Source organism: Nicotiana sylvestris, chromosome 6 (genome assembly GCF_000393655.2).
Source record: "Nicotiana sylvestris chromosome 6, ASM39365v2, whole genome shotgun sequence".
In the NCBI taxonomy this organism is placed as follows: Eukaryota; Viridiplantae; Streptophyta; class Magnoliopsida; order Solanales; family Solanaceae; genus Nicotiana; species Nicotiana sylvestris.
In genome coordinates, this window is record NC_091062.1 from 79,492,957 (window position 1) to 79,512,933 (window position 19,977).

Genomic DNA, 19,977 nt, shown 5'->3' on the forward strand with positions numbered 1-19,977 from the left:
TCCAAAATCTCATTCACTCACGAGTCTAACCATACCAAATTTACCAAAATCCGATCTCATTTGGTCACTCAAAACCCTAAAGTTCACTCTCCAAATTCTCAAGCCCTAACCCCCAATTTTCACTTCAAAAACTCTCTAATTAAGTGGGAAATCAACGGGAAAACACAATTAATTGCTAAGGATAGTTAGGCTCAAGAACTTACCTCAGTGATAAACCTCAAATTCCCCTTCAAAGAATCTCTTCAAAATCTCCAAATCTCGTGCTCAAAAATGTGAAAATGAGAAGAATTCCCGAAGTCCTTTATTTATACTTTCTGCCCAGCAAAATCGCAATGCGGTACAAATTACGCATCTGCGGACAAAGCTCCACTTCTGTTAAAAACACTTAAAGAACTGCGACCACTTCTTCAACCAAAGACCGCATCTACAATCATCGCAGGTGCGGAAACAACCTCACACCTGCGGCTCCATCTTGCCTTTGCGCCTAGCTGCCCGCATCTGCGACTCTCGTAGGTGCGGGAATCTCTTTGCACCTGCGGACTTTGCCCAACTCTTTCTTGGCTGCATTTGCGGCTCCTCAATCACTTATGCGGGATCGCACAAGCGGACTCCCCACCGTAGGTGCATAAACACCAAAACTAGCAGCTTCAGCTGCAATTCTTCAACTCCAAACCTTCCGCTAACCAGCCAGAATCACTTCGAGGCCCTCGGGACCTCAACCAAACATACCAACATATTCCACAACATCATACAAACTTAGTCCAATCATCAAATCACCTCAAGCAACATCAAAAACACGAATTACACATGGATTCAAGCCTAATGAACTTCGAAACTTTCAAATTCTACGAACAACGCCAAAACCTATCAAATCATATCCGAATGACCTCAAATTTTGCACACAATTCAAAAATAACACAACAAACCTACTCCAATTTCCGTAAATTCAATCCGACCCCGATATCAAAAATTTTACTGCCGACCAAAATAGCCAAAATTCCAACTTTTGTCAATTCAAGCCTAATTTCACTACGGACCTCCAAATCATATTTCGGACGCGCTCCTAAGTCCAAAATCGCCTAACAGAGCTACAGGGCCATCAAAATTCAAATCCAAGGTTATTTACACATAAGTCAACATCCAGTCAACTTTCCCAATTTAAACCTTCTCACAAGAGAGTAAGTGTCTTAACTCATTCCAAAATCACTCCGAACCCGAACCAACTAACCTGGTAAGTCAAAATACTGCTGAAGAACACAAAAGAAGCAGGAAATGGAGAAATGGAGCTATAACTCTCGAAACGACCGGCTGGGTCGTTACATATACTTTCTTATTAGTACATATACACATATATGCAAAAAAAATTAATCTTGCCATTTTTTCATACTTGTTGTTTATAAATGATAAAAAGTCTTTAACTTCACATAGTAACATTATTTATATTAGAAAAGGATAATTTAAATAAATAAGATGTTAGACATGTATTTGCAATATGGTACCTTTAATATTGTTGTAAAAAATATATTTACTAATATGAAGATTTAAGTAGTTTAGTTTAGAATTTTAAAATTATTTTCACTATTAAAGAGTAGACGTCTTTCTTTCCTTTTTTACATTTTTTGTACTTATTTTTTCTACAAATATTAATATTGTCTAGTTTGAAATAAAATTATAAAATTCATTATTAGAAATTTTGGAGACCTAAGTCAAGGCTTTACTAGTCTCCTACTAGAGCCACTTGCCCACCCTTGATAATCTCCGTCAATTTTGTAGAGTCACAATTAAGATAAGACAACAATGGCAATAACATTAAAGGTAGTGAGTGTGTCATTCAGTTACCAAATATGAATGAAGCTGGTTGAAAAGTACGTTCATGGTGGGGCAGTAGTCTATAAATAATTGTTCATCATCAATGAGGAGCGACTCAACAGAACTAATGGCCTAAAACCAGAATTTATGAAAAAGACCCTAAAATTTCTTTTATAAAATCCATATAATATTGAGACACAATAAAAACCTACATGATTTTGATCTACTGGTGAGAGTGCAACTCATGATGTATGAGTTATGCGCACGTCATATGGTATTGAATTCTTCCTTTAAGTGAAAATGGTAAAGGGGTGAGCCTATTATCCATCGTGTTTTGAATCTTGCAACATTTGTCTTGTGGATTTATTAGTTAAAAAAGATGAGACACAAAAAAACTTGCTTTATGGTGTGTAGATCAATCACATGTGACAAAAATATTAGTTAATCTAGAGAATTTGAATTAAAATTAGAAAGTAAAATCATGAGAAACATGAAAAAAGATTATACATAAAGGAAAAAAAATAGAATTGATAAGAAAGTCAATATATTATTTAATTTAATGAGAGAAACAATTTATCCTATTAACTCACTCAATCCTACCTCTACCAAATTTTAAAAAATATTAAAATTTTGAAATCTTTTATTAAATATTATATAATTACAAATTATAAAGTTTATATTATATAATAATATAGTAATGCTTCATATTTTTGGGGCCTTAAATATTTGGAGGCCTAAGGCAAGGGCTTCACTTGCCTTATCCTAGAGTCGCCCTTGTAACCAATCTCATATGTGATCTTCTTTTTCCTTCTCTTCATAACATTATTGCTACTTCATTTTTGTCAAAGTCTTTGGTAAAACAGTTGGACATCAACTGCTAAAAGTTAAACTAACAAATCTTTGGAAACCAACGGAAGAAATTCATCTTATAGATTTGGGATGCAATTTTTTTCTTATTAAATTTCATTATGAGGAAAATATGTATAAGGCTTTATATGAAGGGCCTTGGTTCATACTTAACCATTTCCTCTCCGCTCATCACTGGGAACCTAAGTTTATCGCTTCAGTAGCCCAACTAATGTATGCTGCTCTATGGGTGCTTCTGCCATAACTTCCAACGGAGTTTTATGATTTTCAAATATTGCAGAAAGTAGGAAACAAGATAAGAAGTTGCTAAAAGTTGATACTTGTACAACTTCTACCACAAGAGGGAGGTATGCCCGAATATGTATTGAGGTGACCTTGGAAAAGTCTCTCAAAACCGATATCCATATAGGCACTCACAAACAAGTTCTACTCTATGAAGGGTTAAACCTACTCTGTACAAGATGTGGCAGATTTGGGCACGCAAGTTGGAGTTGCCAATTTTCCCAAACACCACCCCTAAACTCCATACCAACTACACCTACCAATTCATCACATCCCTCCTCTCCAACATCCATCCCTTCAACAAAGGAATCAGAATGGAAAACTGTTAGTTTTCCAAAAAGAACTAACGCTAGATACAGTAAATACCAACAGCGTAGCCAAACAGATGAACCTCATAATCTACAGTTGGCTGACCAGATGAGGAAAGGGGAGGCAGTGGACACATCAATCACACAGGTAACACCAGGTACGGTTACAAACCCTAATCCACTATTGATTGCTAACAATTTTGGCAAATTATAAAATATGAACTCACACTCTGACCTTGAACAAAAAGGGCCTAGGCCTACAACACAAACAAACACTGACCCAATGAGCCCAACAATGTTGGAAGATGTGATAGTGGCCCAAAAATAATTAGAAGTGATTAAGGATTACCCTCCTGATAATACCTCCATAACCCTTGACAATTCTAATAAGCACTCAAGTAAAAACATTATTAAGACAAAAAATAAATTAAATTACAATAACAATTTTATTAGGGGTAATGAATCACCTATGGATGACCTAATGGACACTCATCTCTCAACCCAATACCCTACGATAGCCAATATAGCTAGATCATCAAAACACACTCCTACTCCTAAACACGACACCTCAGACGCAAACCTTAACAAAATCTCCACAATATCCATCTCCGACCATTTATATTCCGTCTCTCTGCATGCCACCCAACACTGCCCAATCCCATACTTACCTTCATCGCCCAAACTACACTCTTCTCCACCTATGATGCCACATAATTATCACCCTCCATGTGATCAGCAATCATCTACGCTAAACCATATACCTAATATACATAATGAATCCGTCTCTACCCCTACTATAAATCAACATACACCTAATCTTACCCCAGTACACCACACACTGCTAGAACACAATATAACATACACAAGTACAATTATCCACCATGCAAAGACCTTGGTACACAACATTCAGGGAAAACCACCAACTCAACCACCAACATTTCCATTTCACATGCTTGATCATGAGCTGCCCACCTCATCCAAACCCCACCACACCACTGATATACACCTCCCAAACGCCACCACTAGAATACCCACTCCAGTCGTGGTTAGAGATGGGGCTCCAAGGCTACTCTCTAATCTTCACACTGGAACTCAACAATCAAGAGATCATCCTACTAGTTCAAAACCCAACTCATCTAGCGGAGATTGTCACAGAAGGGATAAGACTAGTGATGGAGGCAGTAGCTCAGACACAATGGTCCAACATTCACACACCACTCATGTTGGACCAGAATAGGGCCTCATCATCGACACAGTCACCATGGGCACACCTTATCACTCCTCCACTCCACAGTTTCCATCAAATCCTGGGGACTCTACCATTCTACCCACAACACCACACGCGGATGATCTATGCCCCATGGTTTCAACACATGAATTCCTTCTCCCCACCACAAATGAGTCTATCTACCACGAGCATTCAAGAGCCAATGTCACCTTTCCTGAGCCCTCCAATAACTCCACTTTCATCGCCCAACTAACTAGGAGAGCAAACAAGGTTGGAGTTAGTACAAATTATAGAGGAAATGAGAGAGACACAAACAAAGTTCATATGGCTAAAGGGCTTCTATCTCTACAGCCTCAAAGAGTCGTACGCAAAACAATTCATACTGAAATGCCCTTTAGAACAAACAACATGCAGTGTAAACTTCAGGGCAAATCAAAACCAACAGGCAAGTTTAGATGGTGATAATTCCATCTCTGCGACAGAATACTCCAAGACAGCATCACACTCAGGCAACATTGGGAGCAATGAGTGAAATAGCTGACCTAGATGAACCCACCAACCCACAACCTATCATGAATCTAATATTTTGGAAGTGTAGGGGCTCGAATAACGCAAAATTTATCTGCCTATTTAGATCACTGTTGGATAACTATAGACCTGTCTTAGTTGCACTATTGGAGACACACATGCATGATCACACAGTTTTAAAAAATGATTTTAACTTCTCGCATATGGCACAAGTTGTGGCACAAGGAATATCGTGTGGTATAGCCTTACTATAGAATGTAGATTTGATAACTATGGATGAACTCAAAAAGACTATACAGGAGGTCCACTGCATGGTACAGGTATGGCCTAACCCCACTAAGTGGTTGTTTTCTTCAATTTATGCAGATAACTCTACTTCATCACGCAGCTTATTGTGGCAAAATTTGAAATGTGTGCATGATTCTTATAAGGGTCCCTGGTTAGTTGGATGGGACTTTAATGAAGCCATTAGACAAAATAAAAAAATTGGTGGTAATCCCATTAACAACACAAGGGTGGATGTATTTGCACAGTGTCTTAATTACTGCAACTTAGTAGATCTAGGGTTTTAGGGTAGCCAGTATACATGGACAAATAAACGTAGGAATGGAAATACTATCCTAGAAAGACTGGACAGAATACTAGCAAACTATGATTAGTTTCAAATATTCCCTAAAACAGTATTGCAACGCCTTCCCCGTACCTATTCAGACCATTGTCCTCTTCTGGTCACACATGAACAAAATCGACTTCCCAGATATAATATATTTCGCTTTGAAAAAAATTTGGACAACAAACCCTTCTCTTATTAATGTAATACAACATTCATGGAAAAATAGCTCTTCATTAGTTAAAGCTATGACAAATTTTCAACATAATGTAACTTATTGGAATAAGCATACTTTTGGAAACATCTTCACAAAAAAACGAAAAATATTAAAGAGAATTAATGGCATTCAAAAAAGAATTCACTATCCTACTAGCCATTTCCTACAAAACTTAGAAATATAACTAACTCATGAATTTAGTGCTTTACTAAGGCAGAAGGAAGATTTTTGGAAATTAAAATCAAGAATACATGTCACGACCCAAACTGGAGGGCCATGACTAGCACCCGACCATACTTGCCGAGCACCAACGTACATTTCATCTAACCTTCTTTATTATCTTTTAGGGCTGACGAGATCAATATAAATGGTAGACCTGGATCATGGACAACCAGCAATAAAATATGACGGCATGAACATACATAGCAGGGGATGACCAGACAATCAAGAAACTACATATAAGGTATGAGCTACCACGCTACCATGAAAGACTATACAACAAAAACCAGCTGACAAGGCATACCAAACTATACATGAGTCGACACTTGTCTATGAGCCTCTAAATGAACATAAGTGCTGCAACATAGCTGGAACAGGGCCCTGACATACCCATAATGTCTATAACAAAAATGCATACCAAGACCACGACAAGTCCGGAGAAGGGATCTCGCCAATCACCGCTAAACTGGACAGCCTACTGTGGTGGGGGAGCTGCACCTGCCTGTTTATCAGGACCTACAGCACAACATGTAGCGTCCACAAACAAAAGGACGTCAGTACGAATAAAGTACTGAGTATGTAAGGTAGGGAACCATAAATACGAACAGTAATGTAAGCAGGGATAGAGAATATACAATCTCGAAAATCTGAGTACCTCTGAGGGCTACTGACATGCAATGCATGATACATATGTATGTATACATAAACTTTTATAACATACGCCTCTGTGGGCATCATCATCATCATATCGTACCCGACCACAATAGGCTTGGTAAAAATATACCCGGCCATCATAAGGCTCGGTAGAATCGTACCCGGCCAACTATAGTGCAGCTCGGTAGAGTAAAATAGATACATATATATAATGCATGCTCGACTCATGGAATCACATTCTAAACCTTTCGGAGTGACGTAAGGTCGGTATCCTCTGTACACGTTATTAGGACCAACTCTTCATTACGAACCTTATAAGAATCAGGAAGTACCAACAACATTGATAACATAAGAATAAGAGAAGCAACATTAACATCAATCGTTCCATAAGAGGGAAAGCAATGTAAGTACTGCTAGCTTCTAAGAGTAGAGTATCTTTGGAAGCTCGTTCATTACATTATGTACAATCGGAGTCGTGCAAAAGAAGAAAAGGGATAGCCTCACATACCTTGTATATACTGCCCCAATCACAAGCTATGCAATTGTCACAACTCCTTAGTCTACAATAAGAGAAACGATACTATCGTTATCATTTAAGCGTCATAACTATTATGTATCGACCACAACCTATTTTACGTTGAAACGGACAGCACCTCCCCTATATATATGACTTCACACCATTCAAAACAATCACCAAACAGCCCAAACAACATCAATAATAAACATATTGAGCCTCCCAAGACAGTCCACGCACAACCTTATTACATCATACATGCGACGACCACCGTAGTCGTGTCAAACGACCCGGAAATGTTACGAATCACTATCAGTCCACAACCCTACATATATATGGTGTTCCTCCACACCCTTCCACCTCCAAAACTCCACAAAATAGTAGTAAAACAAGCAGCCCAATAGCAACACAAAACAGTCCACAAAACAGTCCGCTACAAGTGAATAACTCGAACTACGGCTTCTGATCACCGTCTCGTGAGTTCTTTCATGTATAGAACGAATTACCATGAATTCACAGCAGAGAAAAATGTATGAAAGATGGCAGTAACTTACCTTACTTGTTGGATAACTCAACCCTTCCCTTTGTTCTTCAAACTCTAGGTTTTATCTTCAAATAGAACTTGAAAGAGAGGGAAAATCGATTAGGGTTTGTGTGGGATTTTTGGGGAGGAGTTGCAGGGGTTAACTTTGGTTTTGAGGGTCTGAAATATGGATGAAATAACTGAGTTCATAACCCCTTAAAAGTCCTCTCTTGGCCGACTTAGGTCTTTTAATTTTGTCCTATCATTTTGGCAAGTAGGTGATGCACCTACTTGTCATCTACCAATCTGCGCAGTCTTTCGAAAATATGAATATCTCTATACTCCGAGATCGTATTGACAAATGGTTTAATACGTTGGAAACTAGACTCGTAGATCTTTAATTTTGTGGGTAGATCACCCCGTAATTCCTTGTAAATTAGGAGAAAAGATTAGAAATATTTAACCTAATGTTTAAGTAAAATTATGAACCTAAGTTGCGACAACGTTTGTCGACTTTTGTTTCATAACTCGTTTGATTTCAAGACTTATGATACGGATATTATATGATTCAAACACCTTAATACATGACCTTGAGTGTATTAAGAACCTCTAGGTTTACCTGAAAATACGAGTTACCACATCCTTGATTCGTTTAACTTCTAATACTTGTTAATCACCCTTATACACCCTTGTATCACTTAAGACCAATAGGATTAACTTCTTATCATCTCAAAGGTAATTCCTTCTTGAATTTATGTTAACTAATATATGGCATGAACTAACGCATGTGGATATGGGTTGTAACACTCTTCCCCCCTTAGGAACATTCGTCCTTGAATGTAAGGGTTCATGGGGAGTTTAAATCATCGTGGATTCCGATCAAGTTTCTCCCATAAATAGAGGACAAACTTGCAAGCGGTTAACTCAACGTATGGCCTTACAAGAGTATGCAAAGCATTATGGACATGTACATTATCTGCATATCGCCATTTTGTATTAAGGAAGAGTATTCTCAAGTTATTGCTTACCTCATAGAGCCATTTCACCTTCCAATGTATCATGTGTTCTACCAGCATCCTTGTTATCTTCATTCTGGAATAGGTACGGGTATTTAGACTTCATCTCCTCTTCTGCTTCCCATGTTATTTCTTCTATATTCTTGTTCCTCCACAATACTTCGATGGAAGCTACATCTTTTGTTCTCAGCTTGCGAACTTGTCGATCTAATATAGCCACTGGCACTTCTTCATATGATAGGTCCTCTGTAACCTGTACATATTTGATAGGGAAGACTCGAGAAGGGTCTCCAATACATTTCCTCAACATAGATACATGGAATACCGAGTGGACAAATTCCAATTCGGATGGCAATTCTAACTCATAAGCAACCTGTCCAATCCGTCGAAGAATTTTATACGGCCTGATATACCTTGGACTCAGCTTACCTTTCTTCCCAAAACGCATAATACCTTTCATTGGTGAGATCCTCAGGAAAACCCAATCACCAACCTCAAACTCCAGATCATGACGTCGGACATCGGAATAAGATTTTTGCCTGCTTTGTGCCGTCCTCAATCGCTCCTGTATCACTTTCACCTTCTCAATAGCTTGGTGAATCAAGTATGGCCCATATAATTCTGTTTCACTGATTTCGAACCATCCAACTGGTGATCTACATCTTCTCCCGTATAGTGCCTCGTATGGGGCCATTTTTATACTGGAATGGTAGCTATTATTGTAGGCGAATTCTATGAGTGGAAGATGGTCATCCCAATTTCCCTTAAAATCTAGAACACATGCTCGTAGCATATCTTCCAGTGTCTGAATAGTACGTTCGGCCTGTCCGTCAGTCTGCGGATGAAATGCAGTACTGAGATTCACTTGTGTGCCTAAACCCTTCTGAAAAGACCTCCAAAAGTTAGCTGTAAATTGAGCTCCTCGGTATGATATAATAGATACTGGCACACCATGAAGCCTAACAATCTCCTTGATATACAACTTCGCATAATCTTCAGCCGTGTAAGTTGTCTTAACTGGCAGAAAATGGGCACATTTTGTAAGTCGATCAATTATCACCCAGATGGAGTCAAACTTATGATAAGAGCGAGGTAATCCAATAATGAAGTCCATATTAATCACCTCCCATTTCCAGGTCGGAATCTCTATATTCTGAAGCAATCCACCGGGTTTCTGATGTTCTATCTTTACTTGTTGACAATTGGGACACTGGGCTACAAATTCTGCAATAGACTTCTTCATGTTATCCCACCAATACTGCTCCTTGACATCATGATACATCTTTGTCGAGCCGGGATGGATGGAATATCGGGATTGATGAATCTCATTCATAATCTTCTCTCGCAACCCTGCCACATTAGGCACACATAATTGGCCCTGGTATCTCAGTGCCCCATCTGTTCCGATCTCAAAAGCCATACTTTTACCCTTCTGAATGCTCTCTCTTAATCATACTAAGATAGGATCTTCATATTGTCGTGCTTTTACCTCGGCTACCAAAGATGATTCTGATGTATTTTGTACAGTAACACCTCCATCATCAGAGTCTAACAATCTGATTCTCATATTGGCTAGCTGATGAAGCTCTTTAATCAACCCCCATCTACCTGCCTCAATATGTACTAAGCTTCCCATTGATTTACGGCTGAGAGCATCTGCCACAACATTGGCTTTACCGGGATGATACAATATCTCGACGTCGTAGTCTTTCAATAATTCAAGCCACCTACGCTGCCTCAAATTCAACTCTTTCTGCTTGAAGATGTATTGTAAACTCTTGTGATCTGTGTAGATGTCAACATGGACGCCGTATAAGTAGTGCCGCCATATCTTCAAAGCATATATTACTGCAGCCAATTCCAAATCATGGGTTGGATAATTCTTTTCATGCTTCTTCAATTGTCTTGATGCATAAGCAATCACCTTCCCACGCTGCATCAATACGCACCCCAAACCTATACCTGAGGCATCACAATATACCACATAACCTTCTATTCCTTCAGGAAGAGTGAGCACTGGTGCGGATGTCAATCGATTCTTCAGCTCCTGAAAACTACGTTCACAAGTGTCAGACCACTGGAACTTGGTAGCTTTCTGTGTTAACTTAGTCAATGGTGATGATATAGAGGAAAACCCTTCCACAAACCGCCTATAATATCCTGCTAGCCCTAGGAAGCTGCGGACTTCTGATGGTGTTGTAGGTCTCGGCCAATTCTTTACTGCATCGATCTTCTGAGTGTCGACACTAATACCCTCGTCAGATATCACATGGCCAAGGAACGCTACTGAGTTCAGCCAAAATTCACATTTGGAGAGCTTAGCATATAACTTACGATCCTGAAGCGTCTGTAATACTATCCGCAAGTGGCCCGCATGTTCCGCCTCCGAACGAGAATATACTAGAATGTCATCAATGAATACAATCACGAACACATCAAGATAGGGCCTGAATATAGTATTCATGAGATCCATAAAAGCTGCTGGGGCATTTGTTAGCCCGAACGACATCACCAAGAACTCAAAGTGCCCATATCTTGTCCGGAAGGCCGTCTTTGGAATATCCTTCTCCCTAACCCTCACCTGATGATACCCTGAACGTAAATCAATCTTGGAGAAATACTTGGCACCCTGGAGTTGGTCAAACAGGTCATCAATTCTTGGAAGTGGATACTTGTTCTTTATAGTAGACTTATTCAACTGTCGATAGTCGATACACATCCGTAACGACCCGTCTTTCTTCCGCACGAATAGGACTGGTGCACCCCAAGGTGAAGTGCTAGGCCTAATAAAGCCCTTATCCAGCAAGTCCTTCAACTGCACCTTCAACTCTCGCAACTCTGCCGGGGCCATTCTGTATGGAGGAATAGAGATCGGTTGAGTGTCAGGCAACACATCAATGCTAAACTCAATCTCCCTTTCAGGAGGAAGGCCTGGGAGTTCATCTGGGAAAACATCTGGGAATTCGTTGACCACAGGGATTGATTGTAAAGTAGGCGGTTTCGCCTCCGCATCCCTAACGCGAACGAGATGATAAATGTAACCTTTTGAGATCATTTTCCTTGCCTTAAGATAGGAAATAAACCTACCTTTCGGTGTAGCAATGTTCCCTTTCCATTCAATGACGGGTTCACCCGGAAATTGGAACCTAACCATCTTCGTACGACAGTCAACATTTGCATAGCATGAGGCCAACCAGTCCATTCCCATTATCACATCAAAATCAACCATTTCTAACTCAAATAAATTTGCCGAGGTTTGACGACTACAAATCATCACAGTGCAACCTCTATATACCCTTCTAGCAATCACAGAATCTCCTATCGGAGTAGATACCGCGAGGGGTTTACTTATCAATTCAGGTTCAATGCCAAACTTATTAGCCACAAAGGGTGTAACATATGATAATGTAGATCCCGGATCAATCAACGCATATACATCATAAGAAAACACAGATATAATACCTGTAACAACATCTGGAGACGACTCGAGATCCTGTCGACCTACTAGAGCATAGGTTCGATTTTGAGCACCACTCGAACTCGGCACTGCACCTCTACCCCTACCACGACCTGTCGACTGCTGAAAACCCCGTGCTGGAGGTCGAACTGATGAGGAAGAACCAGACACAGATCCAGTCGGCTGAGCCATACCATCACCTCCTCTATTAGGACAATCCCGCATCATATGGCCAGGCTGCCCGCACGAATAGCATGCATCAGAACCTCGACGACACAGTCCAAAGTGGGCCTTGCCGCACTGATCACAATGTGGTGTTGGGGGTCTCATCTGACTAGTATCCCTGTGATGTTGCGAGCCAGATGCCCGCGAACTCTGACCTGGACCAGAATAGGATCGATCATATCGAGGCCTCTGAAACTGTGGAGGAGCACTAGCTACAGGTGGCGCCGAACTCCTCGAAAACTGTGGCCTGATGCGGCCTCTGAAGTCATCAGAATACCCTGCAAATCTCGCCCTCTTATGCTGGCCCCTATCCTGCTCCCTAACTGCCCTCTGCTGGCGCTTACGATCCTCTAGGGTCTGGGCATAAGCTTGAATACGGGAAATATCCATGCCCTCCACCAAGGAGGCTGTCGTACACTCATTTATCAGATGTGGTCCCAACCCATTCACGAACATATGCACCCTATCACTCATCTCGGCCACCATATGGGGAGCATACCTTGCTAAAGAATCGAACTGCATACTGTACTCTCGCACACTCATATTACCTTGTCTAAGATTCAAGAACTTATCAGCTCTAGCTCGTCGTATCTCAACTGGCAAGTAGTGACGAAGAAAGGCCTCAGAAAATTCCTTCCACACAGCTGGAGGAGCGTTCGAACCCTTGGATCTCTCCCAACTATCATACTAGAGAACCGCTAAATCCCGTAGCTGATAAGAAGCCAACTCTACTGCCTTTGTATCACTAACATGCATAACCCGAAGTGTACGATGAACCTGGTCAATAACTACCAAGCTAGTCAATAACTGCAAAGCACTCCGCATATCCTGGTCTGTAGTGCTAGACGGAGGAACTGGAGGTGCTGGATGCCTCCTAATATCCTCTGGAGGAGACGGGGTAGATGAGGTATGAGATGGCATCTCACTCTGAGCCTCACTTTGGCCTGCTCTGGCTTGGGGCACCTGACTGGTACCCTCTCTCGTAGTTGTATCAAGCCGTCTACTAATTGTTTGCTTTCTAGTCGAAGGCATCGCTGAAAGAAAACAAGGTGAATATTAGAGACAAACACCTACGACTCATCTATACGCACGATCTAGATTCAGGAAGAAGGTAACAACCCTAGATGTCATGTAGCCTCCTGATTATAAATGTGGCGCGCTACACATCCATAATCAAGACTCTACTAGACACGGCTCATAGACAATCCCTAGGATAGACTTGCTCTGATACCAAGTTTGTCACGACCCAAACTGGAGGGCCATGACTAGCACCGGACCATACTTGCCGAGCACCAATGTACATTTCATCTAACCTTCTTTATTATCTTTTAGGGATGACGAGATCAATATAAATGGTAGACCTAGATTATGGACAACAAGCAATAAAATATGATGGCATGAACATACATAGCAGGGGATGACCAGACAATCAAGAAACTACATATAAGGTATGAGCTACCATGCTACCATGAAAGACTATACAACAAAAACCAGCTGACAAGGCATACCAAACTATACATGAGTCGACACTTGTCTATGAGCCTCTAAATGAACATAAGTGCTGCAACATAGCCGGAACAGGGCCCCAACATACCCATAATGTCTATAACAGAAATGCATACCAAGACCACGGCAAGTCCGGAGAAGGGATCTCGCCAATCACCGTTGAACTGGACAGCCTACTGTGGTGGGGGAGCTGCACCTGCCTGTCTATCAGGACCTGCAGCACGACATGCAGCGTCCACAAACAAAAGGACGTCAGTACGAATAAAGTACTGAGTATGTAAGGCAGGGAACCATAAATACGAACAGTAATGTAAGCAGGGATAGAGAATATACAATCTGGAAAATCTGAGTACCTCTGAGGGCTACTGACATGCAATGCATGATACATATGTATGTATACATAAACTTTTATAACATACGCCTCTGTGGGCATCATCATCATCATATCGTACCCGACCACAATAGGCTTGGAAAAAATATACCCGGCCATCATAAGGCTCAGTAGAATCATACCTGGCCACGTGGAGCTCGGTAAAACCCAATTGATTAGTGGTTGCACAATAGGTATCGTACCCGGCCGACTATAGCGCAGCTCGGTAGAGTAAAATAGATACATATATATAATGCATTCTCGACTCATGGAATCACATTCTAAACCTTTCGGAGTGACGTAAGGTCGGTATCCTCTGTACACGTTATTAGGACCAACTCTTCATTACGAACCTTATAAGAATTAGGAAGTACCAACAACATTGATAACATAAGAATAAGAGAAGCAACATTAACATCAATCGTTCCATAAGAGGGAAAGCAATGTAAGTACTGCTAGTTTCTAAGAGTAGAGTATCTTTGGAAGCACGTTCATTACATTATGTACAATCGGAGTCGTGCAAAAGAAGAAAAGGGATAGCCTTACATACCTTGTATATACTGCCCCAATCACAAGCTATGCAATTGTCACAACTCCTTAGTCTACAATAAGATAAACGATACTATCGTTATCATTTAAGCGTCATAACTATTATGTATCGACCACAACCTATTTTACGTTGAAACGGGCAGCACCTCCCCTATATATATGACTTCACACCATTCCAAACAATCACCAAACAGCCCAAACAACATCAATAATAAACATATTGAGCCTCCCAAGACAGTCCATGCACAACCTTATTACATCATACATACGACGACCACCGTAGTCGTGTCAAACGACCCGGAAATATTACGAATCACTATCGGCCCACAACCCTACATATATATGGTGTTCCTCCACACCCTTACACCTCCAAAACTCCACAAAATAGTAGTAAAACACGCAGCCCAATAGCAACACAAAACAGTCCACAAAACAGTCCGCTACAAGTGAATAACTCGAACTCACGGCTTCCGATCACCGTCCCGTGAGTTCTTACATGTATAGAACGAATTACCATGAATTCACAGCAGAGAAAAATGTATGAAAGATGGCAGTAACTTACCTTACTTGTTGGATAACTCAGCCCTTCCCTTGGTTCTTCAAACTCTAGGTTTTACCTTCAAATAGAACTTGAAAGAGAGGGAAAATCGATTAGGGTTTGTGTGGGATTTTTGGGGAGGAGTTGCAGGGGTTAACTTTGGTTTTGAGGGTCTGAAATATGGATGAAATAACTGAGTTCATAACCCCTTAAAAGTCCTCTCTTGGCCGACTTAGGTCTTTTAATTTTGTCCTATCATTTTGGCAAGTAGGTGATGCACCTACTTGTCATCTACCAATCTGCGCAGGCTTGCGAAAATATGAATATCTCTATACTCCGAGATCGTATTGACAAATGGTTTAATGCGTTGGAAACTAGACTCGTAGATATTTAATTTTGTGGGTAGATCATCCCGTAATTCCTTGTAAATTAGGAGAAAAGCTTAGAAACATTTAACCTAATGTTTAGTAAAATTATGAACCTAAGTTGCGACAACGTTTCTCGACTTTTGTTTCATAACTCGTTTGACTTCAAGACTTATGATACGGATATTATATGATTCAAACACCTTAATACATGACCTTGAGTGTATTAAGAACCTCTAGGTTTACCTGAAAATATGAGTTACCACATCCTTGATTCGTTTAACTTCTAATACTTGTTAATCACCCTTATACACCCTTGTATCACTTAAGACCAATAGGATTAACTTCTTATCATCTCAAAGGTAATTCCTTCTTGAATTTATGTTAACTAATATATGGCATGAACTAACGCATGTGGATATGGGTTGTAACAATACAATGGTTAAACGATGGTGGTGCAAACACCAAATTTTTCCACATGTCTACTTTACAGAGACGTAGACGTAATCGCATAAATGCCTTAAAAGATAGTGTAGGAAATTGGACTAGTGATCCAATAGAAATACAAGACGTCGTTTATCAATACTACACTAACCTATTCCAAACACAATACTCTTTCACTAATAGAACAACTAACGACTTCACAATGGCTAATTCCTTAACTACTCTGATCAACAACATCTGGATCAACCATTGCAATTGGTTGAAATAAAGCAAGCCCTCTTCTCCTTTCAACCTTTTAAGGCACTCGGGTCGGATGGACTTCATCCATATTTTTTCCAAAAATATTGACAACAAGTGAGCCAATCAATTATCAAATGTTGTGACATTGCTTCCAAGGAAAGCAAAATTCCAGAAGAAATTAATAAAACCTATCTGTGCCTAATTCCAAAAATAAAAAATGCAGTAGCCATCACTCAATATCGACCCATAAGTCTATGCAACACAACCTACAAATTAATTACAAAAATTATTGTAAACAGACTAAAACCTTTCTTATAAAAAATAATTGGTCCCTCACAATCCAGTTTCCAACAGGGAAAAAGAGCCTTAGATAACGCTATCATTGTACAAGAAATACTTCAACACTTAAAAAAATATGAAAAAGGGCGAACATGCCACATGTTGAAATTAGTCTTGGAAAAGGCTTTTGATAAACTTGAATGGTTATTCATACACAATACACTTCACTATTTCAACTTACCACACAATCTCATATTACTCATCATGGCTGGCATTACGACATCTTCCATTTCCATATTGATAAACGGATCACGTACAAATTTTTTCCAGCCAACTAGGGGAATAAGTCAAGGAGACTCTTTATCTCCTTATAAATTTATCATGTGCTTAGAACGCCTATCAAGGAATATATTCCAATTAGTAGATTACCTATTATGGAAACTCATACAAATTTTACAAAATGGACCACAACTATCGCATCTCATTTTCGCAGGCGACATTATCCTCCTATCTAAAGTAACTGATACTAGTTGCAACACAATCATTGATACCCTCAACACCTTTACTAAACTATCTGGACAAACCATAAACTTCAACAAATCCAGAATTTTTTCTCAACTAACTGTGACACTCAAGCAAAAACTAATATCATATCCAGCTTTAGTATGAATGAAGGGCAACAATTTAGAAAATAGTTAGATTTTCCAATGTTTCAAAATAGACCTCAGAAATCAGACTTCCAATATTTATTAGATAACTTCAAGGCTAGACTGGCAGGATGGAAAGCTAACTTTCTATCACTCCCGGGGAGAATCACCCTAATTAAGTCAACTCTATCAAGTTTAGCCACCCACATAATGCAATACATTGCAATTCCTAAATATATTATTCACAAAATAGAACAATACATGTGCAATTTCCTATGGGGAACTACTCAACAAAAAAGGAATATTCATTTGATAAATTGAAAAAAAATTACCATGCCCAAAAATGTAGGAGGTCTAGCTATACAAAGGCTTCCATTAAAAAATGAGGCACCAGTGGCAGGATTAGCATGGCGCCTATTCCACTCTCCTAATACATTATGGGCATCCATTCTTACTCACAAATATAAAGACAGATATACCCTACAAAATTTATCACATATTTGGAAAAATATTATGTTAGGTTGGGAAAAATGCCAAATTGGCATTCAATGGCAGGTAGGGAAAAATTCAAACATAAATTTCTGGATGGAGCCATGGATTGCTCCTAATACCACAATAAGGTACCTTTGGAACATACTACAAGGAATAGTAATGCTTACAGACATCATAATACTTGGAATTGGGCAGAAATACCCTTTAACGTTACAAACGATTTTAAAGCAAAATTCAATAGGAATAATAGACCCATCTACACAACCAAAGTGGACACTATCTCATGGGGACTATCCAACAATGGAAAATTTACTGTCCAATCAATGTATTCACAATTGCTCCAACATGACTTAAATTTTGCAGCAACAACCAACCACTTATAATTGGATTTGGAAACTTCAAATATGTAACGACCCGGCCGGTTGTTTCATGAGTTACCACTTAGTTTCGCACATTTCTGCTTCTTATTGCCTTGTTCAGCAGTATTATATGTTATCGGATTGGTTGGCTCGAGTTCGGAGAGGTTTTGGTAAGGTATGAGACACTTAGTTTCTTTTGAGTAAGCTTAAGTTGGAAAAGTCAACCAGATGTTGACTTATGTGATAGGGATCGAATGTGAGTTCTGATGGTTTGGATAGCTTCGGGAGGTGATTTGGGACTTAGGAGCGTGACCAAAATGTGTTTTGGAGGTCCGGAGTAGATTTAGGCTTGAATTGGCAAAATTGAAATTTTGGCATTTCCCGGTTGATAGGTGAGATTTTGATATATGGGTCGGAAAGGGATTCTGAAAGTTGAAGAAGGTCCGTGTTGTCATTTTTTATGTATGTGCAAAATTTCAGGTCATTCGGGCGTGGTTTGATAGACTTTTTGATCGAAAACAGAAGTTGGAAGTTTTTGGAATTCTTAGGCTTGAATCCGATGCAAATTTGGTGTTTTGGTGTTTTTTTGAGCGTTCCGAAGGTTGGAACAAGTTTGAATGATGTTATGGGATATGTTGGCATATTTGGTTGAGGTCTCGAGGGCCTCGGGTGAGTTTCGGGTGGTTAAACGGATCATTTTATGTTGAAAAGATTACAGAAAAATCTGCTCTTGATGTTGGAGATAGTTGTGCTTCGCGTTCGCGAGTAGACCCTTGCGTTCGTGAAGAGTTAGTATGGGAGGCTGTGAAGTTGGACTTCATGTTCTTGAAGGTGGTACCGCGATCGCGATGGGTAGAGATCAATGGTCATCGCATTCGCGAGGTTCTTGCCGCGTTCGCATAGAGGAAAGGCGAGAAACTGGGTCCAGGTCAGATTAGTCTTCACGTTCGCGAGTGGGTGGCCACGTTCGCGGTGAATTGTGAAGATAAAGGTTCACATTCGCGTGCATTTGGTCGCGTTCGTGATGAAGGGAAAATGGTCAACTTAAGTTTGTGCTTCGCGAACGCGAGGCGTTGACCGCGTCCGCGAAGAAGGATTTTGAATAGCTGGGCAGAATGATTTAAAAGGCCATATCTGTGATTTTTTGTCCAAGTTTCACCATTGTTGGGCGATTTTAGAGCTTTTTGAGGAAGATTGAAGAGGGAATCAAGGGGAAACACTTGGAGGTGAGAATTTTGGACTTAATACTCAATCTTAATGTGATTTCTACCTAATTAATCATGGAATTTGTGGAATTTAAGCCTAATAAAATGGAGGTTAGGGCTTGGAAATTAGAGACCTAAATCAAGGGATTTGAGGGGTCATTTGTAGTCGGATTTTGATGTATTTGATATGTATGAACTCGTGAGAGTGTAAGGATTCTAGTTTTGTGATTTTTATCGGAATCCAAGATGTGGGCCCGGAGGTCGGGTTTGGCCAATTTCGGGATAAGTGTTGTAATTTGATTACTTTCGAGTGGGCTTTGTTCCCTTAGCATATTTTGATGGTTATGTACTGATTTTGGTTAGATTTGGAGCATCTAGAGGCCGATTAGAGAGGCAAAGGTATCGCGGGCTAGAGTTTGGACTGGATAGAGGTGAGTAATGATTGTAAATGTTGTCCTGAGGGTATGAAACCCCGGATTTCACATCGTTGTGCTATTTTAAGGTGACGCACATGCTAGATGACAAG